General features: G+C 40.0%; 1 protein-coding gene across 4 annotated transcripts in view; it reads right to left on the reverse strand.

Annotated features, from left to right (window-relative positions):
- The window catches only part of MTUS1 (microtubule associated scaffold protein 1), a 131925-nt gene that overhangs the window by 97791 nt on the left and 15314 nt on the right, over window positions 1-18820 (reverse strand). The gene's annotated exons all lie outside the window — the stretch shown is intronic.

Consider the following 18820-nt stretch of genomic DNA (forward strand, 5'->3'; position numbering starts at 1 on the left):
AACCAACCAACCATTCCAAAACTGAACACCAAACTGACTCAAGATGCTCTCAGTCCCGAGCTGCAAGCAGCCAGGGAAGAATCCCGGCATGCTTATCCTGATCTTACACTCTTCCCTCAGCATTCAGCCCTGGTTACTGCTACAGATGGTTCACAGCATTAGGCGGATCTTCAGTCTGACCATGTCTGGTTGCATGCATGTTCTTATACACAGGTTCGCGTGAAGACAGGAAATAGAGATCTATATTGTAATGATGGTGAAATGCTGCTGTATAACCTCAGGTCTACAGCAGAAATAAGAGCAGCAACATAGGAGCAACAATAAGAATCACAGTGAAGAAAAAGTTCAGTGCTTATCCCTCGATGCACAGAGCCGTAACAACCCCAGAGAGCAGTTCTTGTCTGAACTGAAGGTTTTCTTCCTGCCTTTTGAGGAAGCAATGCATAGCAGAGGCAGCTCAAGGTCTTAAGACAACTCAGATAAAAAAGAGAGGATAGGGAGGTTTGTGATCTGGGGTACACCAGTACACTTCCCACATGCTGCTGGAGTAGCCAACCAGAAGATGCACATGACACTCCTGTAGACACACTTGGAGAGCAATTTCATACCTAGTAGCAGCCTCCATCTTCTATAAAGACGATTAGCCAAGTGAGGAAACAATTCCAGTGTCCTCTCCAGCAGAGCAGAGCCACATTACCTCATCCAAAACCCTACAGGAAGGTGGGGGTGGTAGGATGGACATGGACAGACGATGGAGGACAGTGGACCACACATGGGATGGAGATACACAAACAAAAAAAAAACAGTAAAGAAGAGGCCTTGCAACATATAGTGACAAGTTCCTAGCAAGCATTAAGACTGCACAGAAATACCAAAACCACAAGGACATAAATGAGAGATCGAACTGTCCAAAGCAGCTGGATGACTTCCATAGCACAATTCCATATGAAAGGCTCCAAGTACCAAAAATGAGACTAGAGATATGGAGAACTTCAGACTTAAAAGATATGGTTGCAGTGGGGTGGAGGATCTGCCAGAAAGAGGACTCACTTACAAAGCAATAAAGCCTAAATAGGCAGGATGAAGTTCACTGGATCCAGCAAGGGAATCTGGCTGAGGATGTATTCATTGGCAAAGCTCAGCTTCCCAACTGAAGAAGGACAACTGGACAAGTGTTGAACACTATCACACATCTGGAATGAGACTCCACTCTCCAATCAAAGAGCAGGAAGAAGGATATTTGCTATCAAAAACAATGAGCAAATAGGTCAACGGTGCTGTCAGAGACTGAAATAGTTAATGATTTATGCATTCTAAGATTGCCAAGGGACTTTTTCAGGCTCTTGACTTTTGCATTATGCCTTGATGGGCAGTTGGGCCCATCCCTCCCTTCAGAGCTGAAGGTATTGAACCCTAAAAAGGCAAGAAGATGCCTCAGATGGGCAGTTGGACCCTAAAAAGGCAAGAAGATACCTCAGGTGGGCAGTTGGGCCCGCCCCTCCCTCCAGTGCTGAAGACGTTAAGCCCTAAAAAGGCAAACAACTCCTCATCTCAGGGGAGGTGCAAACAGCATGCTGAGGGTATATAAACTGACTGGTGACTTTGGGGCTTGGGGTTCCTCCTCCCCCACCGCCTGCGGATCAAGACCACCGCTCTCAAGATCACCAAGCTACATCCCTGGATCCACTGAGTAACCACTGCTCTCAAGGTTGCCAAGCTGCATTGCTGACTCCAGTGAGTGACCATCGCTCTCAAGATGGCTAAGCTGCATCACGGGATCCAGTGGGTGGTGACTATATACATTTCTTTTTCACTCTCATCTTTTCTTTACTCTTATCCTGTTTTCTCTCCCCTGTGCATTTCCCCCCCCCAAAGGTTATCTTTATGTTGCATCATTATATGACAACACCCAAAACGCTGGCTTACCTGATGATGCAAAATTGTTAAAATAAATTTTGGCAATATATGTTCTCAGGCACTGATTATTTAGTGTCGTTTCACTTTAATCCACCCCAAGGGAAGTATTGATAAAAACTTGAGTTACCCTCCCTCCCCTTTTTTTCCTGGGCGGGTTGTAACAGGTGCTTAGCTAAAAATGCAGCCATCAGAGTGTGGCATCCTCAACCAAGGATACTGATGTAATGACATATTTGAAATTTGGTGTGAAGAAAGCAGCAGGACATGAACATCAGAATTCAATACATAGGGTGGGCAGAATTAGCTCTTATGTGAATTATGAGTTAAGTCTGAAGTTATTTGATTGTTTGAACTAGGATGACAATACTGGATGCAATACACCAAGACAGGTCAAGGAGGTTACAAGATCAGAAAAGATGATAATAATAATACTAAAAATAGATTTCTGCTAGAGCAATGCTGATTAGGCACATAGTAGAATAATTCTGTGATCATATTTTTGTATAATGGAATCAATGACTGCTTTGGAAAACAAGTTTGCCATGAGAAGAGAAGCAACTCTTGATTTGTTCTTTAACAAATAAGTTTAATGCCTTGCAAACCATATAAGCCATTTTTAGGAAACCACAGCAGGGGAAAGAAAACTCTTATCAGCAAGTACTTTGGAAAGCATAAAATGAAGCCAGCATGCTAAGTAGTGAAAGGTAAGTTACTAAAAGCAATAATGCATTATTCAAAATCTGTTCTTGCATTATTCAAAATTCACTTTTTTCCTTAAACCTTATTTTCTTCAGCTGAAAACACAGCTTGAGTAACTACATTCAAAATAAATCCTTTCTCATACCAATGAAAAGTATAAAGCTTTTCATACTGGCTGCATGGCCCATGAAGTTTTGAGTACAAAAGCAGCACCCAAAGTTAAGACTGTTCTAGAACTGCAGGAATGTGCCTGCTCACTATGAACCAAACACAGAGTGCTTCTGGCCCACAACCTTGTCTTTACATGGTACTTTGAATATCTGATTCCAATTGAGGGTAAAAAGACCATGGAACAAGGAAAACAATAAGCTACCGAGATCAGACAGCACATCCTCCTCCGCCACTGCTTCCCCCCCCGCAGATGAAATGGCTTATACACCTAAAAATCTCCTGCTAACTCAAGGCTGGTCTAGATCTTTTGCTTACCCACTATTATTCAATCCCTATAAAGGCATAAACCACTGTAGTAGCCTCGTTTTCACCTTCAATTAGGAAACCTAAGGCAGATTGAAGAGTTCTTCCAAAAGTCTTCCCTGAAGGAAGGGCAAGAACCTGTTCTGAATAATTTTCCATTAATTTGAGTCAATCACAGAATCAACTGCTGAAAAATATCTGTGAACTTTACTTACACTGTTGCTTTGACACATTAAAACTTGTTTGTACTTGCCTGGAGACTAGTCCTTAACACAGCTTGCTCGCCTTGTCATGCAACAAAAAGTTAAGATTCCATTTTGATTCAGCATTTGCTCAGATTTAAACAGCAGTCCTACCTCTTTCAAGAGCTTTCTCTCTATGAAAACAGGCAACTTCAATATATCAAGACTTAGTAAGACCGAGATCCCAAGAATTTAAAGAATGGCACATTACCTTACAATATGCGTAGCTAACAATGTCAAAACAAGGGCAGCTAAGTAAACCTTGATCCAACTGATGCTGAAGGAGTTCCAAGAAAAATAAAAGCAGTTTTGAGACTAAAGAGAGAAATGAGGAAGTGTGTTCAAGTTGCACATGCTAAGGTGTACGTGTATGTATAGAAGTCTGCTCACTCATTGCTGTGGACTTTCACATAACCAGAGAACATACAGCAATAAACTACTGATTCAACTATTTTTAAAGCAAATTTTCACTCTAGTAGTCAATACTTTAATGAGCAAGTAAACCAACTTCAAATCCAGCTTCATATCCAGAGTCCTGAAGGCATCCTGCATAGAAAGTGAGGTGTTCCTAAAGATCAACAATGGTGTATAAAAATCTGTAGCCTAGATAAACATTATACCTCAACAACAGACATTCTGTAACCCAGTATATACCAGTATGTTCATTAAGCTTATGAAAACACTTACTGCTGATGAGAAATTCTTTAATTTCAAGTTTTGCCATAGGAGGGGGTCAGTAGCAGATGCGTAGACACAACAGTTGCCCTTGCTGAGAACACACTGTTCCTGGCAACTAGTGACTTGAGGAATTCTCTAAACTAAATACTACTACTAAAACTTGCTTTGACTTTGTCTTACATCAAGTATTATGAATGCCTGGCCTCCACAACACCCTACAGTGCAGTGCAAAGCAGTTCAGCTGTTTCATGCCTTCACTAAAGCTCAGCTTGCCAAATTTCAGTTGTGTACTTCTAGTACACTGCAGAAAAAGTCTTCACTATCAGAGCTCTAAGTTTTCCCCTTCCCCAGCACATAGAAGAGCGTGGGGTAACTGTAGTATCACTTGGGGAAAAAAAAAGGGAATGGAGCTTGGCAAGTAGATTCTCCTAAAAAGAGGAGGAACTCACTGCCAGCAGCCCCAGATCCAGGACAAGTACACTACAACATGCAGAACTGGGCTCAGAGCAAGATCTTGCCACTTCTGCTAACCAACGAGGGGTGTCTAGGGATGTGCTGTAAAAGGGCAGAGAGACAGTGACTCGTTCAGTGCTAGGTAAACAGGAATCAAAGCCAGATCAATTACAACAGATAATTCAATGGACAAGTTGACAAATTACTACAAGAATTCCAGTCAGTTTGTGTTAGTGTCACAATGCAGACAGTAATAATTTACAATTTTCCTGGTACTCCATCTGGAACTTGATTGTTTTAAGCAAACCATCACACAACATTTACTCACACCCATCAGCTATGTTTGTGCAGCCTGTAGGAAGGGGGACATAGGGTGGGGAATAAATCTGAAAGGAGAGAGTCTGCCCAGACATGCAGGAAGGCAGTCTAGAAGTGCTCTAATTAACTGAATATGCTTTGATACCAGAAAAAAATGCAGCATCAGCATTCCGGTAGAAAACCATGTTATGTGGTCATGATTACCACAGTCACTGAAATCAAAACCCATATAAGGCATTTGATATGTCAATGCATTACACTACAACTAGTTTACTTGACCACGTTCCGGAACACAACACAGTTGCAGAAGTCTGACTTTTTCAGCATATACACCTGAAGAGATGGCATCATCCAGGAGGGAGTCTGCATGCCAGAACAGGCATCCCTCCCAACATGCAGTTCAGTGTCACTCATACATGCTTCATAAGAAAGCACTAGGAAAATATGCAATTTCGGGTAATGCTGTATTTACATAGAATTGTAACTTCTGGAGCTCTCTTTGTAGATTCAGTAATGTCACATCCTGATGCGAACTAGCCTATTACCAAGCTAATTCAAACTATTAAAGAGAGGGTGAATCAAGCTCCTATAACAACTTCATCCAAATGTTTATAACATTAAAAGTACAACATACTCCTGGAAGTGAATTACATGAAGTGCTCATATGCTAACAGCATTGCTTGCTTAAGAACACACAGTATCAACCGTGCTGGCACTGTGAAGGTGCTCTGTTTATTAAAAAAAAAAAGAAAGAAACAACAAAAAACAAACCACCCCACAGGGTAGCTAAGCAATAATTCTATGCTTTACTGAAAGCCATTTCAGAAGCCAAAGCTATGGTAAACAGAAATAACGCGCAAGTTATGTTTGCAAGCAATCACGCAGGCACCTTTGACTGCGGGAGTAGTATCACTTTCACAGCACAAACCATCAGTTTTTACCTTCTCCACTTGGCTGTTTGCCAAACTGCTTCAAGACTTAAGCACCAGTGTAACATACACGTTACAGTAACAAAGTAACCAAGGAGCACCAATTTTAAGCAGTTAAGTCTTGGCTCTAAGGTATAGAAGAAGCAATTGAGCATACAGCTTTAGAAACCAGACATTGTAAAGTTGTGTGACAGGTGTTGACTTCCCATAACATGTTCAAATCATGACACTACCATCAGACTACCACAAAACTTGACTGCTGATGCTTACAGGTACATTTACCCTGGCAGCTTGTCCTACTACTGAATAAATGGATGTCTGAGATAGCAATGGTAGCACTTTCCCCAAACTCACAACCTCCAGTGACTCAGTCCTCAGTGTTGGTTCAACTGAAAGCTTCAGTGGCTTTTGGACCCTTCTTTTCCTTACCCATAGTCATTGCTTTCCTAAGATGAAGAGTCCTTATCTATTGAATTGTTTATGAACTCTGGCTGTCCTTGTTGGCCTATCTTTAAGGACGTTAGGCTGTTCTCTCCATCCTCAATTTCAGACTATTTATAAGCACATAACACACACAGGCATTCCAATGGATTTATACAGTGTCTTGATAAGACAGCTCTTCTTCCTTTAATAACTGCCAACTTTGGAGTTTCATTTTAAGGTAAGTTTTGGAAGAACTCTGTACTCCGAAGTAGAAGACTGGCCCAGTGATTTTTAAGAAGTAAATAAAGCCCATCTTCTACTTAGATAACCAAGATACTTAAGAACATTGTCTAAAAACAGCATCCAGTATTTTTGGGATTTGGAGGAGTATGCAACCCCCTAGACCAGGAAGTGCTGCAAATGCACATGCCTTCTGCTGCTCTGTTTTACAGCAACCGCCAAGATGAAATTGGCTCAAGTAACAGAGATAAGCACACACAAGCCAGTGACAAATGCTAGCTGTTAACACACTGCAAGTAAGCAAGTGTATTTTATTGTTTGAGATTAAGTGCATGAGCAAACAAAACCAAAGCTACCTATTTGAATGTGCAGAGAACTGCAACAAGCCACTCACTTGGTTATTCCAGCACGCTCTTGCAACTTAATCAGGCTCCCACTTGTATCTTCCTTAAAACAGCATTCATTGCTAAAAGCAGCACAGACTAGTCACGGGGTTTTCACAGCATGGTGCAGTACACACCGGCACACGTGGTCAGTTATATACTTAATTTATTTATCCATTGCCATCACAAACAAAGCCATGGTTTTGCATTAGATCAACACTCAGCCTGTTCGTCTGTAGAAACTTGGAAGAATCCCATTAAGTTCCTACTTCCTAGTAAATTAGTCATCAACTTTTTAGGAAGGTGATGTGGGGATATTTATTTGCTACTTTATCACAACTATATTGTTTAGCAAAAGCACACGTTCTTGTACAAGGAAAGATAAACTTTCAGGTCAAAAGGAAAGTAAGGAGTTGGTTGGAACTTGAAAAAACAAACAGTACATTTATTATGGCACTTCCATGGACGGTCAAGGTTCAAGTCCTTCTTTTTGAAAGACTTGATTGAACAGGTAAGCACGAACAAGACTGAGTCTGTCATGTCCAACAATCCTTATCAGTGTTCAAGTTACTTGACTAGATAGGGCTTACAAGTATGGCTCACCTGCTCTGTGTTTCCTGGAATTGTGCTAAACTGATTTTGTCCACTGCTACCATTTAAAGGGTACATTCATACATTTCGTTATCTTCAAGTTATGAAATAGTGGGCCAGGATTATTCACAGGAACTTTCCCTCTAAGATTGAAATATTACCAGTGTAGGAAGAAAGGTGGTAATGTATTATGAAGAACAAAAATACTTCAAGAATTCCTGCTAGGTCTGCCCAGCCACTCACATACAGCAAATAAGTAAAACTTTAAAGCTGAGCAAATAAGGTTTGTGCTCCTCAAGAATGTCCTCAATTTTCAAGATAGACTTCAAATATCTAGCACTATTCCTAAAGTCTCTCATCATACATTCTTGATCATAATTTCTCGTTCTTTAAGGAAATTTCAGCCATCAGCACCCCTGCTGCCCACCTTCCTTTACACAAACTTCAAACATTCATAGTAGAAGCTGGGCTGACCTGTTCCAAACTAACAGGTCTCAACAAACTTTCTACTCTCCATTACATGTTTCTCCTCTTTTACAGAGCTGTCAACTCTCTTAACTTGTCCCATACTCTTCTCTTGTTTCTCATCCTAGCTGAGTCAAGTCTAGTAGAGAAGTAAGTACATGGGGAAGCAATGCAGAATAGCCATTACACCTTCGATAGTCAAGACAAATGGCAGAGTGCTGTTGCTAGTGGTTTTATGGAGGTTTTCTGTTTTGGCTTTTTGTTTGCATTTTTAAAATTTTGTTTCAAAATATCCCCTCTGAGTATTTAATAAATAACATCTAAGTGAAATATTTAAGTGAAGACTTTGCTGTTAATATCTTGACTGATAAGTACAAGGCTTCCACAAAACAAGTACAAAAAAAAGCAGAAATACTCTGCAGAAACAGCACCACACTGCAAAGGTGGTGGCTAAAATGCCAGTTGTAACCCTGGAAAAAAATAAATAAAAATAGTTTGTTTCCTAACAATGAGCCAACAGCTAGGCAAGTCAGAGCAGAAATGGCTTTAACCATTACCACTGAAATAAATCCTGCATGAAATCTTTGCCTTTACAATCAAGTTTTAATGTCAAGCAACTATACCACAATGTGCCAGGCAGCATACACTGAAGGTTACGTGCTAACTTGAAACTTCTCGTGTTCCTGAACTGTTTTATGAAGCATCTGTGCCCCCAGCCCTAGTATGAGTGCTACACGACTTATAGCTGACATTAGCACTATTCTGGCTAGTACAGTGACTGTGTCAATGGAATCAGATAGTTAAGGCCACAGAAAGACTCATCTGTTCCTGTGCATTGCATGTCCTTCAGATCTTCACCTAAAACTGAGCTCAGCAACTGGCTATATTTATCACCGACATATGATATGACCTAGTTTACAGAGCATTTGGAGTACTCTCAACATAACCTGTAGTGAAGCAAGATACAGTAAGTACAGCAGTACTATTTAGCTCTAGTTCTCTTTAGAGAATGTTGATCTACTTTTTCATATAACAACTGAAAAAGCAGCATCTTTGCTGTGATATTATTTTGCAGTAGAAATTGAAGAATTAATCAATATCTTTAGGATTTCTCACACTAACCAAGTCACAAATTTAATCAGCTTGCAGTTTTTGCAGACCCAAAAGTTGCTTGCTGGGCAGAAGTGATCCTTCATTCAGAAAAGACTACAGCCAGCCAAGAACTGACAAGTTTCCACTGACTCTACAAGAAATTCTACCACTGAGTTAGGACTGCACTTCTGCACAGCAACAGCATCACAAGAGAATTTAATTCTGAAGATGTTGCATTTGTCAATTAAAGACAGCTGGTTTTAGGTTTTAAAAAATATTTAAGGCTACTGATTATATATAGTGAGGGAAAAAAAGAATCTAATAAAACTGCAACTACAGGAAATAATATTTTGGTAGCCAAATAGGAAACAGCACCAACCAAATGATTAGAAGTCCTAAAGATGCAGTGGTTTTTGAGGATTTTCACTAAGTATTGTTGAATAGTAATTTAAATCCTAACAGTCCTAACAGTTTCACCAATATTTCACCTACAGTGTTGCACAACCAGAACTGGCATCTAGAGTAACAGGGCAATTCACAACCATTGTTCCAAAAGTTATAGTCTCAGGCGAAAACAACCCAAATAAAACACACTGGGTTTAAGAACAAGAAATATGAAAGAACATGAAAACCTTGCTCTTTTTCCTACAAAGGAAACTGTTTCTCACTGTGAGATCAGTCCTGCTACAAGTGTTTTATTCTTCTTCCATTTTTTGGTTGTTTGCTTTTTTGGGCCCAAAAGACACAAGCCTCAGAATCCAAGAGGGATAAGCTCTGCAAAGCTAAACATAGCACTGCACCTCTGCAACAGACAAATGGCAAGAAATGTGCCGTGGCAGTTCTGCAGTGCTGCTCAAAAAAAAAAAAAAGGCAAAAAAAAAAAAAGCTTGATTTATGCAAGTCAAGCAGGCTGCAGTCAGTGCTCTCTGGAAAGCACCAGCTCCCTGTGCCACTTGACATGGCTGACGACACGTTGCAGCCCCACAAGGGCTAAAATTCCACCAGGTCCTGATGGGAGAAAGACTGGAGAGAAAGGCAACCTGAGCGATTGAAAGGCTGCCAGGACAAGTTTATTAGTCTCATCCAAGGGATCCCTTGAGAGAGATCCAGACCTGCAGGCTGCCAGCCACTCCCTGCAGTTTCCCCTCGGCTCTGAGGAAGGGGTTCCACTTGAGCCCTGAGCAGTAGCATTCCTGGAGAGGAGGGTCCTGTACATGCAGGGCAACAGCAGAACTCAGAGCTCCGGTACAGAAGTCATCCTGTCCCTCTGGCATCCCACAAGAATGCTGTAGTCTAGCACAGAATTATAAATATCTTCCTTAAGACTCAAGTGGTACAAATCCATTATTTTAGTATTTTTCCTTGAGTCAACTTGCTTAATGTCAGGCATCAAATCCAAATGGTGTTTATTATAGACCACATTTTATTTTACAGTATAGCCAAAGCTCTACAGCAAAGCTTTAATCAGAGAGCTGAGGGGTGTTTTAATTTCAAATGCAAACCTCTCAAATAGTTCTCTCCATTTGACTATATAGCTGACTTGACAGCTTCCCACAAGAGCAAAGCTTATATACACCACATCATTGCAGACACACTGGAACTACAGTTCTATGTTATATGGGAACATTAGCTTTGATTTCAACTGAGGAATGATCAAAATAAATGCCACAGGTAGCGACACAAGAGTTACACACCCAGTGCCACATCCATACTTGCTGTTCCCTGGTGAGCTTCAGCTTCTGTTGCAGCCTTCCCTTGAGATGAGAGATACACACAGCTACAGGACATTACACACACTGGCACAGTACTGTCTCTGCGCTACCAAGTGAAAAAGCAGACCTCTGGTTTTCTAATAAATTAAATTATAACCCTTGACTAACAACCTAACAGGGCCTCACAATTAACAGGCAAAAGATGCCTTTTTCTTCCTCTGGCTGTTTTTTTTGAGCTAGTCACCTTTGCCTTTTTTGCAAGGACTGATCACACATTAAATTCTGCCATTCAGCACCCTCAGTCAGGTGATTCACTTGTACTCATAGATTGCTTCTCTGCAGTCTCTAGGACTTGCTGCCATGTATAAACTATCCAGTCTGCAATACAGCTCACTTCACATTTAACCCTTTTGGCTTTGATTTCACTGGCTTCATAAGCCTGATGGAGGGAGATTGCATACATGGAGTGACAGCAGCATGATCATTTAAAGATCATCACTCTGATCAGGTACTTCAAGTAGTCATTTTTCAACCAGACACCCAGTCTTGTCAGCAGCAACCTATAAAACAGTATTTATTGGGCTAAAGCACATTTAAGGCATGCAAATATGCAGCAGAAAATAATTGGGAAAACACACAGATAAAGGGGCTTTTCATTAGTAATACCTTAAAAAGTCATAGAGAAAAGTTTGACTGGAACTTCTACAGATTCTGCACAGAGACAGAAAATATAAAGATTCAAGTTAAATGATGCCTTTGTACTCTTAGAGTCAAAACTCAAAGCTTCACTGGCTCAAAACTGTAGAGAGCACCAGGATGCAAAGCATCACTATGCACTAGCTTCTCCAAAGCTGTGCTTTCAAGGCTGTCCCTCCAAGGACATAGTATGTATACATCATTAAGAGGGCAATGGAGACAGAATATTATTTCTGAATTTATGTTGGTCACAGACCATCATTCAGTTCTGCAAAGTACCAACACCAAATGGCAGCCATGTGACTGCTGGGTCAGTCACTCAACAGCACAGACATGGAACTATCTGTATCAGAGGCAAGTCAGAAACACTGTCATACCTCAAGTATTTCACCACTCCGCAATGCGGGTGGAAAGCTCCTACACAAATAAGCATACCTGAGAAACTTCATACCGTTGATGTTAATTTGGGATATGGATAAGAAACATCAGCATTTAAGCTTAAAGAAGCAGGAAAACTATTCTCGCAGCAGGCCATGTATGTGGACTGCACATTGCGTAAGTGGGAGGGTGCCAGGGAACGAGGAAGAAACGTTGTTGGAAAAAAAAAACAAACAAAAAACATTGGTCAGGTACCTCATAAAAGTTAACTGAACTTCCTGGAAGATGAGTCTGTTTCTACCTTGATGCTTTTCCCTTCAAATCCACCACTGGGGTTCTCCTTTCACTGCACCAAGTTAAACATACCAGAGGCATTTTCACAAGTCACTTGAGTAGTGTACTGCTTACAAATGTCAACTGCAAGCAATTAATGCTGCATTAGGAACTTTCTCGAAAGGAAATTGCCTCATAAAAAGCAAGGTGGAAGGGACTGGCACCTGGAAACCATTTGGTTCAGTCCTGTGGAAAGTCCAGCTACAGCAAAGCCTTCAGGGTTGCAAAGCAGAATTTGGTGGTTAGATTTAAAATTGTTCAAATGTTCAGAATACTTAAATTCTGACCACTGATAAGGGTTTTTAAGAAAAAATTAGAGACCACCTCCAGAGGTTTTTTTAAAAGCAGAAAGGAGAAAAATGTGTATTCTCAAATGATCCCAGGACAGGTAAACAACCTCTACTGAGGCATACATATCAGTCTAAAAATCAAGTTGTGTGTCAGATAAACAAGCCTTCCACATCAATAGAAGGTGTTAGACTGAGTCCTTTGACTCCTATTTTCTTCACAAATCACTGTAATAGGGAGAATGGCAGGTGTGAAAGGTAGCAGAAGCAACTGTTTTTGTAATATTAAACTGTACTAAAGTCTCCTGAATTGTTGCACACCATCTTCCTACCCATGGCAGAAGCAAGAGCAACCGTCTGCTTAAGCTCCCAGTTTCCACAGGTTATGTACTACCAGTTTACCACCTGCCTCTGTTTTAGTTGCACCAAAACCAGTATGTTTCTCCTGGATCATGTCCCTGAATTCCAAGTTTGCATATCAGTATTGAGAATTTGGGGGTTTCAATTATTCTCATCCACCATTCAAATGTAAAGTTGGCAACTAACAAATTTAAGTGCTATGGACAAGCTACATTCACTCCTAAGAATTATTTAGGTATACAAACCTGTAATTCCAGGTACTCTAAAGAAACTGTGATTTCACATACCGGAGATAATACAAAGCAAACCCAAGCCAAGCACGTGCTATAGCAGAGAAGCAGCATTTGGGATACTGTATGACAATGCTTTCTATCTCCAATATACTCGAGAAATTCCCCAGAAACTCCACTGAAAAAGCCTTACACATTGAGAATAAACTGGCATTCACATACCAACAAGCTGGAGAGCACGTTTCTGTATAAGCAGACTAAAGTTTATTAACACAGGAATCACTGCTGCCATCAGTGCCTTTGGTTCAACTCCAGTCTCAGTGCACCAGCTTAGTAGCCAATTTTTACATTTTCATCCTATCCCATGGATCAGTTATTTTGCATAGAATGGACTGGACACAAGATCCAGCACTATCCCACCGTGCTTACTTCAACAAGCCTGCTCAGCATTACATTTCACATGCAGATATAAAATGCAATAAACCTCAGTATTCAGGTTTATTTTTATGTCAGGTACCTGTTTTTTTCCTTATATGATCACACAACAGAAAAAAATTATAAAAAACACAAAGAAATCACAAGTCTTATCACAGCCACAGATTCAGTGCAATAACACATTGGAGCTACTATTAGGTTAACTTGATGATCAGATGCCTATCTCTATGTTACTCTTTGATATAAAGTGTAACTCATTTATAGTCTACAAGGAGAAAATACCATTCTAATATTTAACCATAAAATACTCACTCTTTAAATAACACAAAATATATTTACTAAGATCCCTGTTGAGCTTTCAACATCAAATATGTATGCACATCAACAAATAATTTGGATCCCAAACCAACCACAGGTAAATTGATTCTATTCTGAATTAAATATTCTGCAATAACACAGCCAAAGTCAGGATGTGCTGAATGAAAGCACAGCACCAGCAACAATGAACATGAGTACACATTTGCACAGCCTAACCCCATGGCCTGGACAGATTCATCTTTCATGTACCCAGAAGGTCAATACATTCAAAATACTAACCATGGAAGGGAAAACCAAATAGCAACTTAGAGAACATTCCTGTGGTCTCACCACCAGACCTCTGTCAAATTGAGGCTGCCAAGTTTCATGTATCTCATATTACATGAGCCACAAGATTTTGACAGCCCTGGAATGACATCCTACCTCTTTGCCAAGATGCACAGAGCCAGCTGAGGTCCAGGAAAGCTGACGGCTTCTCCAGCATAAGAGGAACCACCTAAGCAGATTCAACAACTAAGGAGATGCAGCTGCAGCAATCACAATTGCACATTCACTTGAACAGCAACAACTACAAGGACTATGTCATCATCAGGACAGAGGGACACCCCAGTACCAGACCCTCCTGACTACAGGCTGCCACATTTTCTGCACAAGTTCACACATTCCTAGATGCCTGGGAAAAAACACAAGTTTTAGTCAACATGGGAAGAAAAATACAGACCCCTCCTGTAAAAGGGTATCTGAATAAGAGTCCCCACTCAGAGCCGAACAGCAAAGATGGCTTTTAGATTACTGACTTGGGGGGTGTGGGAATATTAAGCATTGCATGAGAGTCACAAGATCACTTTCTGCTTAATACTCTACCATATTCAGAAAGAAACAAGATGCCAGTACTGTCACGCTTATTTAGAAAGAATATATACAGAGAAATACCAGTCACTAGTTTCTTCCTCTGATATTGGTTAAGTGGCAACAGCATCTTCTTACACAGAACAAAACTCACTCACTGTACTGATGCAAACACAGATCACCTGTTTTCACTAACTAAACCCTCACAGGTAAATCAGAGAGTTGAGTTGAAAGCTGAAAGTTAGGAAGCCTCACTTGCAAGACACAGGTGGGCACATTTGCTTTTGAAGCACATGAATGTGTTGTCACAGTCTCATCCCCCCACGGATCAAAGCCCATTCCTGGCCAGCAACTGGTACTATGCAATCATTTCAGATCCCATGCTCCCTCAGATCATAGTATGGGAAAGACAGTTAGCGGACCCCACTGCTGTCTCCACAGCCTGCACTTCATTCCATCTGCTGCAGAAGGGATCAGTTTAGGAGAGTAATGAAATGCAGCACATTAGTCAGCTGTGAGAATGGTTTCCCCTTTTCAGTTTGAAAAATGTATCTGTGCCCACTCACAGACAGGGGTGTAGGTCAGATCCCACAGCAATTTCGTTCAACATTTAGGCAGATTCAGCTTAATGCACTTTTCCAGACCTTCTGGCTAGAGATGTTAGCCCACTATGTTATGGGCGAAACCTGCCTGGCTGGGCAGGACACCTGACACCAACCATCAGCCTCCAGTCTTACTGTTTATTAGACACTATTCCTTACTTGCACATGCTTCCTTCCATGCACTCCTCACCTTTCAGTGTCAATAAGATAAAGATATTTTATTAAGAAAAATTTTAAGCTTTTTGGGAAAGCATTGTTATCAGTCCTATTCTGTGATAACAGAAAGCCACAGGTGAAGATGTGAGGTTTAGAAATACAGGCATAAAACTAATTCCTCTTCTACTATTTCAGGGTTAGAATATGGGATGCTGAAAATAGATACTATTCTTAAACAGTTGTTAGATAACCTAAGAAACAGTATCAAAAATTTATTATAACTGCACTCCAATCCTTCAAAAGCTACTTCTGCGATTTCTTTAGAAATAATTACTACTTTTATCTAACAGAGACCCATATGCAGGTCTGACTGCTGCATCCAGACTTTCCTTCTGCATACTATTTTTTTTTTTTTTTTTTTTTTTTTTTACTTTTCTCCCTGAAATGATCACAGTAGAGCTAAAAGTAAGGTGAAGCTGTGGCTACTTGTTTGCTTGCCCCAAATCCCTGAATCACCAAGGGAGAATGGTAGCAAGAGGCAGCCACACTATCACTTGAACTATGTTGTTTTTACAATCACTGATTTACTTGCCCCTGATGTTGAACCCTATCCTTGAGCACTGGATGCTTGTTTGAAGGTTAAATTAATGCTGCTTACAGACCAAGTACTTATAATAATTTAATAATGCATTCAAGCCAGTAACTGTATTTGCTTAAATATATTTTGCAATATTAATTTCCTCTTTTTTTCCCCATTCTACGTATAGGTTTCCCCCCCTTCCATAAAGAGAAGAAAATTACATTTCCTTTATCACCTCTAAAACTTTGAGCTTTCCTTTTAATTTCGAAATCAAATACTGGCAGTTCCCAGTTTTAGTATTTTAGTTTAGCCAAAGATAGCAACAGACAGAAAAGCAGTGCCTTAGCACGCAAAGGCATGCAAAAGATCAAATATTGAGAATATCAAAAAACCCACTAAGTAGAGGCCTGTTATCATCCCCAACTCTCCATTTCAAGAACTGGAACTTGATTATTCTTAACTCTTAACAGAAAATGGCACATTATACTAGTTTTGCCAACACATCAACCAGCCTCCCAAAAAATAATGTGTCAGCAACATATGGAAACTACGTGAAGGGGTTTTTTTTGTCATTTGTCTCCCAGCCCGGCATGTTTTGAGCATTAACTGTGAAAGCCACTAATGCTTCTGTTTTAGCTGTAAAACTTAAAACACCAAGGAACACCAAGTCAATGACAGTACATGCTTATCATTTGATACAAGTCACCAAACATCTCTCACAAACATTAGCACCTTCTATGTAATTTTTGCGAATAGAAGTTTTACTTTGAACCACATTTAAGCAAACAGAAAATACAAATAGTCTTATCCTCTAAGTAGCCAAGAATAAACTGTAAGCACCACATATAATAACAGTATGCTTCTGTATTTATGGTATCAACAACTTTGAGTAATAAACGGGGATAGTTATTTGGAGTTCAACAGTAGCTTACACTAGAACATGGTGGAAAGACACACACCACAAACTACTTACTACAGTCAAAGCATAAGCCTTTTAAAAGAAACAAGTCGAGGCTGAGTCAGACTAGACAGCAAAAGCTCTCCTCGGTAGCATACATCAGAGCACAAGCAATCAGTGAGATATTAAGGGAAAAAATAAAACAAAACAAAAACATAGAAGCCAGACTATAGAGACTTGTCTCACGAGATTTCAACTTTCAAAGATCAGTTCAGCCACGCAGCAATAAGAGGCTCAGGCTGAGGAATTTTCCTTAGAGTCTCTGCCAGCACTGCATCAAAAGCTCCCTGCATGCTAGCAACACATCCAGAGAGCAGGTTTGACAAGGACTCCACAGATTTGACAAATGATATTTGCAAAGAGGTATTTTCTGTAACGCTCCAGATCTTTTTCATAGTGAGGGACAAAGCCTCTGTTCAACAAAAGAAGCAACAGGTTTGCCAGGCCAGGTCTGAAGTAAGAGAAGGATGGACTTAACCAACTACCCCTTCTGTAACTGAGGAACTCATAAGACTTGAAAAACACAAACTGCTATTTTCTTAAAGCTGTGGGCTACCACAGCTCAAATACGGAGTCAGGTAACAAACTTACTCCACAGCAGTTGCCGTGCCCACAAGTTATTGCAGCCCACTGCCACCTGTGCTGCCCCCGCACAGGGCTCCACAAGGAGCTGGATGTTCAGAGAGCACAGGCACTGGGATGGCAAAACACTGCCCCTGTGTTCCAGGTCACTGAGAATGGTTTCCCCCACCATCACTGTCCCCCACCTGTGCATCACAAATTACCACAAACAGCTATCCTAGAAGAGAGTTTTATACTGAAAAGTCTGCAGAGTGGCTTGGCCAAATTTAATCTTAGCCTACATTCAGACAACCCGAGGAAATAATTGTTTGGAAAAGTCATATTGCAACGCAACAAACAATTATTCCCTTTTGCCCTATGGAACTAACAGTTCTCCCTCACCTTTTCTAAGTGACATAAACCGCAGTCTCTTAACTCCTGTCTGCTACAGGCAAGAAAAGATTAATATTGTGCCTCCAAAAAATTGAACCAGAAACTTTCCTTTACTCATTTAATTTAACCACATCATGGAATTAACCTAGAAGAGTATAATTTGCTGCTACACCTATTTACTGTAGGCTTCTAAATTAATTCAGCATTACAGGAAAAGTGGGAAGAAAAAAAAGGGAAAGCTAGAATACACTAGTTATGTGAAACAGTGTTAACATTCCTTTAACCCTCTGAAAATATTTTTTTCCTCAGGGTATAAAAGAATTGCAATAAATATAAACAAATACATTTTAACAAAGTCAATTTAAATGAGAAATTATCATAGCTATATTAAACTTCACTGAAACATGTTCATCATTTAAATTAAGCCATTTGAGTGGTATCTGCTCACTGACAGTGTTTTAAACACAGAGAAACCACTACCTTTGGGTACACAAACTTAGACTTGACCAGTTAAACATTTCAGAATAATTTCTCTTTTTGAACAAGAAAGAGAACTTTCTCTGCATTCATTTAATTTATTTAATTCAATGACTGGATATTCAAGCTATAAGAAATGAAACCAACTTGAAATCTCTTAAAGAGATCAAAAATTAAAGATTTATTTTTTTTAAAATACAACTCTCTAATATTTCGGGAAAAAAAGAAGTTGTGAATCTAAGGTATCCAATGCATAATGTGCATCCAGTTGGTGATACAGAAGTATTACAAGAAATTATGCAGTTATCTCTAATTATAAATGAGAATTCATAGTGCATCATCCTTAAAAGAAGGCATAGAGTATCAACTCATTCTTTTTTCCGACAGAAATATGTGACAACTTCTACACTACCAAGACATCATTTACCGACAGATGGTACATGAAATAACATGACTGCTCTCAGAAGAGGAAACAACCCTTTCAGCTATCCCATGCTCCGAGATGACAACCTCTACATATGAGCTTTGTAGCAATAAAGTTCTTTTAAGGTATCAAACAAACTATTTTGGCAAATCCAAGTTTCTTTCTGT

Source organism: Neopelma chrysocephalum, unplaced genomic scaffold (genome assembly GCF_003984885.1).
Source record: "Neopelma chrysocephalum unplaced genomic scaffold, ASM398488v2 Primary Assembly neopelma1_42, whole genome shotgun sequence".
In the NCBI taxonomy this organism is placed as follows: domain Eukaryota; kingdom Metazoa; phylum Chordata; class Aves; order Passeriformes; family Pipridae; genus Neopelma; species Neopelma chrysocephalum.